At 31.4% G+C, this 5,151-nt stretch overlaps 1 pseudogene; it reads right to left on the bottom strand.

Moving 5' to 3' along the window:
- Positions 1 to 1,004: 1,004 nt before the first annotated feature.
- On the bottom strand, positions 1,005 to 4,332 carry LOC125842832 (uncharacterized; annotated as a pseudogene).
- Positions 4,333 to 5,151: the final 819 nt, after the last annotated feature.

Here is a 5,151-nt window from a genome sequence, read left to right as displayed (position 1 = left end):
AATTAGATTATATCTATTGAAGATTGGGGAATTTCCACCATGAAAGAAAGGCAGATCAGCCTAAACAAAATTGCAATGAGTTTCACATACTAGGACTATATTAAGGCCTTTGATAAAGTCCTCCATTACAATAATGATAGACACAAACATACTTGGTTTATAAAGGTATGTTCAAAAATATTTTTAGGACCAATTCGGAATTGGGTTTTGAATTGGTGGTCATACCACGACCCGACTATAAAATTTTTACCAGAGCCCTTTCTCAAATTATATAAAGAATTGTTAAAGGTTTCACCGGATCTTAATGAGTTATACAACATAGATCATATATGTTATCTAGAGAAAATAGACCAGATTTACTTCTTCATTGAATTTTCAGTCCCTTGGATTCATAAATGGACCCCAGAAGTGGGATTCACTGAGGAACAAATTCCTTGCTTATACAGAACCTTCTATAACAATTTTTGGGATAAATTGATGAAAAAATATCCCAAAATAAAAATGTTATATGGGCAAGAACTGCTGGATCTTATTACAAAAAGGATCCAAGAATATAGTATTAATCCCCAAAAGGGAGTCATCATTGATAGCTCGGTCAGGCATATTGCCCGAAATATCTCCGTTCAAGATGGAGATAAAGAAGCAATGATCAACAGCTACTTGGAAGAAGTCAAGAGGAGTCTGATTCTCAACATCACTCAATATGAGAAATCAGACACTTCCATGAGAAGTGAAACCAGTGATGACGTCGTAGAAGATACTCAAGAGGCTCAACCTTGTGAGTCGGACAAACTCACCTCAGAAGATACTCTGAAGAATGCGAAAGATTTCCTCCGACAACTAAAGAAAAAAGATAAGATGTGAAACTTATCTCTACAGGAAAAGCCATTATCAAGATGCGTCTAATTTTTGTCATGGGGATTAATTTGTTTCAATATTCCTCCATAAACAATATTAGACGCATTAGTCTCAATAATCTTTTGCCAACCAGGGTTAGCAAGAGTTTAACAAGGTAAAGATTGAACATGATGTTTAATATCCTCTATCAAAGTGGTGTGACTATCAGTGCACGGTGATTTATGATCCTTCTTTAGCCTGTTGTATAAAGAGGCCAAATCAAGAGATAAATTTTTATAAAAGGGGGAAATGTAATTTAAACTCCCTAAAAATATTTGCAATTGAGTCCTGTCGGTGAAAACATCAGGAAATTTTGATGCAAAGTCTATAGATCTTTGAATAGGGGTAACTTTCCCTTGACAAATATGATGACCTAGAAATCGAACATCCCTTTGAAATAAACTCATTTTTGGTTTAGAAATGACCAAACCATTTTGTATAACAATTATTTTTAAAATGCCAAGATGCTTGATATGCATTTCAAATGTTTTTGAGTATACCAAAATATCATCAATATAGACGATGATAAAATCCAAATATGGGTTGAAATATCATTCATGATTTTCTGAAATTCAGATGGAGCATTTTTCAAACCGAATGGTATAACATTCCATTCATATTGTCCAAAAGGGACATTAAAAGTCGTTCTATAAGAATTCTCTTTAAATATTTGGATCTGCCAATATCCTGATTTTAAATTAGATTTTAAAAATATATTGGCATCATATAAACTGGATAACAAATCTCTTTTGTTCGGAATAGGATACCTAAGCTATTTTAAATATTTGTTCAAAGGTTTATAATTGATACCCAACCTGGGGACACCTCATTCCCTTTCGGTAGCATTGTTAACATAAAATTCAGTACAAGACCAAGGTGATTTTGAAGGTTTTATCAAACTTTTTTGTAATAAATTATCAATTTCATTTTTGCATAATTCTACCAATTCGGTGTTCATCTGGCAAAGACGAGATTTAGTAGGAATATCACTCTCAGAGAAATCATCTTCATATGGAAGAGTAACAATATGCTTTTTTCAATTCCAAAAAGAACTGGATCATCAGCACAAATATCAATAGCAATTTGTTCAGAAATCAATCTAATTTTTTCTTGTACTTTGGTGGATTTCAAAGTATCAAATATATTTATACTAAACAATTCTAGTTGCAAAGAATCAACATGCGTTTGTTTCTTATTAATCAAAGTATAAATATCACGAGAAATAGAGTCAGTGATAAAAGTATAACTAATATTTTTGTCTTCATAAGTAGCAGAAAAACCTTTAGCATTTATGCTAGTAACAGGATAAGTAACATTTATAAAAGGGATTCCAAGTATATTAGAGGGTATAACTGATTTTTAACCAAGAAAAAGAAATGCGGAATGCAAACTTTATTTTGGCAAATGCGAGTATTAGGCAATTTCTACTTTATATCTAAAGCATGTCCAGAAGCAGATTTAACCATATGAGTTGTTTTTTTTCAAAATACTTTGTAGGTACAAGACCTTCTTAAATACAACTAACATCGGCTCCACTATCAATCATAACAATATCAGTTATAAAAAAATTGTTATCAATCAATATGGTGCATTTAACATACCATTTATGAGCAGTAACAATTTGCATCATTCCTAAAACAATACCTTATTTAGGATCAAGATTGAAAGGTTTTGCAAGAGTATTTTATTCAACAATGTTTTTACCCTTGCTATTAACAACTTTAATCTGAGTAAGAAGATGATCAGAAATCATTTGATTTTGTTTAAGAGATTTAATCTCATTTTTCAAATTCTCAATTTCATTTTTTAAATCATCAAAAGAAGAATCTCTTGTGTGAACAGTTTGTTTATAAAGCCTGTTATTAATTACAGACAAAGAATAAGGTGTAGAATATTCAAATTCAAAATCATTCTTTTGTTTTTCTGAATTTTTTGAAAAACTTGAGCTAGCATTATTACTAGCCGCTAGATGAATAATTTTTTCATGAAGATCATTATCAGAAACTTCTTTTAAAAGTTCTATCACATTATCAGATGTAATAGTATTGATATTCAAATCTTCAAACTGTGATTGTAATTTATAAAATTCATCATTTTCACAAGAGCGAATATCACCATGACAAGCATTGCAAGTATTAGCATGTTGATTATTATCAGATAAATAAAGCAAATCAATCTCTTCTTCAGAACCTGAATCAGAAGCATAATCAGACTTAGAACAAGAGGTGTATAAGAAACTATAGACCTTATCATGAACTTCTTCCTCAAGTTCTAAGGTTTTCAGCTTTTCAAGCTTGCAGTTGGATGTTATATTTCTGAAATTTCCACGTTTATAGCAGTTGATCTTGGCGAGCTCCCGCTTAGACCTATTCTTGGTAAATCTATTGGACTTACGAAAGACTTTTCTAGCGTCACGCTCTTCCTTAGATCTGTATCTAGACCTTTTCTTCCCATAAGGTTAGTCATGATTGGAGTCTCTAGAATCCCTATGTTTTTTCTTCTTGCTATCAGCAAAAGTATCCAGTAACCCAAACTGGGTACAAAAGTCTCCAAGCTGAGATCTTTCTCTAAGTTTATCCATCTTAAGCTGTGTAGATAACTTCAATTCATTGCACAAGTTTATCCTTTTTGAGTACAAACTCCTATGAGCTTACCATAAGTGTAATCCTTATAAGGAATTTCCCCATAAGTATTCCTCAGAGTTTTTCTTACTCTTTCGGCAAGCAAAGGGGGAAGGTCATCTATAAACTTACCTTTCCAATGCTCATAACTGTTTTCGGGTAACTCCATCACCCTACTAATATAAGTATCTTTATACCATCTGAATTCTTCCAACGTTCTACAACGTAGACCATTTAATAGGGTACGAACAGTCTCATACTGATTGGTAAATCTACCATTGAAATGTTTTAAAATGGTTAAGACCAAGGTATAAACAACGTCTACTCTATTTTTCACTAGAGCCATACCCAAGTTATCAACACCTTCACTATCAGAAGTAGCATTTATCACATCAGCCTTTTGCTCCATGCTCATATAATTATCCCACCAACCTCTTAGTTGGCCAGTAAAACCTGCAATAATCATTTTGCAAATATTTCTATCTGTATTTTTAACACTTTTACATATAGTAGTATACATAAGCATTCTCTGAACAAGAATAGTTAGCTGCCTATCAGTCAACCCATCAAGATTCCATTCATAAATTTCAGAGCCACTATAAGAGGTATTAGTCTTAATCTAGTCACGTTCCTCTATAAGCACATCTTGAGGAGTTGGTCTGGAATAATAATAGGTTTCCATTCTTGGTTTATCTGCAAACTTAGTATTATTCTTCTTGGGATAACCGTGAAGTTTATTAAATTCCAAAGAAACATGATTTTTAAAATCAAAAGTATTTTCCATTTCAGTCGCAAAATTTTCTCACAAATCCATGGGTTTTATGGTAAAATCTGAAAACTTTTTATCAAAAAGTTCTTTGAAATCATAAATCGATATAAATTTAAAATTCTGAATCTCAGGGGGCCTCTGCACATGAGTAGAAATAGCATGAGTTTCTAAATCATTTTTAGAAGTAGAAGTTTTATTAAAAGTCTTTAAATCATTTTTCACTTGAATTATCAAAGCAGTTAATTCATCTAATTTTTTATCAAGAGAACCAATATGTTCAACCAAAATTTTAACATTAAGTCCCAAATAATTATTTTGAGAAATCTAGTTATTAATCTCATTGATGCTGACTGCCGCAACATCATCTTCAACAAATTTTTGAAAGGATGTAAAGGTAATTCCTGTATTATTTGGTATAATAAAAGATGACTGGGGTGGATAAACAACCTTAATAATATTACCAGATCCATCTTTATAAGATCGTTCAAGAACATTAATGAATAAGGGTAAATAAGTGGTTATAAACCATGTCACAAAATACATAATTTGATTATGTAAAGCACAAGTTTCATATAACTCTTGAGAAATATTATTCAAATCATCGGCACTATAAGTCTCAAAAAACCATGTTTTAAACTGGTTCTATTTATCACTTAAAAATTCATTTTGAATGTACTTTCTTGCCAGAGAACCTGGGCTAAAATCTATTTGATGTACATCCATCATCAAGTATTATTGGGATTAAAATCCATTTTGGATACAAAAGAAATATCTTTATCAAAAATATCAGAAGAATTATCATTAGCTTGAACAATATTCAAACGAGGATCAATTTTTATTTTATTAACAAGTCTATTACTTTGA

This window comes from Solanum stenotomum, chromosome 10, assembly GCF_019186545.1.
Source record: "Solanum stenotomum isolate F172 chromosome 10, ASM1918654v1, whole genome shotgun sequence".
Lineage (NCBI taxonomy): Eukaryota > Viridiplantae > Streptophyta > Magnoliopsida > Solanales > Solanaceae > Solanum > Solanum stenotomum.
Note: the sequence above shows the minus strand (reverse complement) of the source record. Positions and strands in the feature narration are given on the sequence as shown.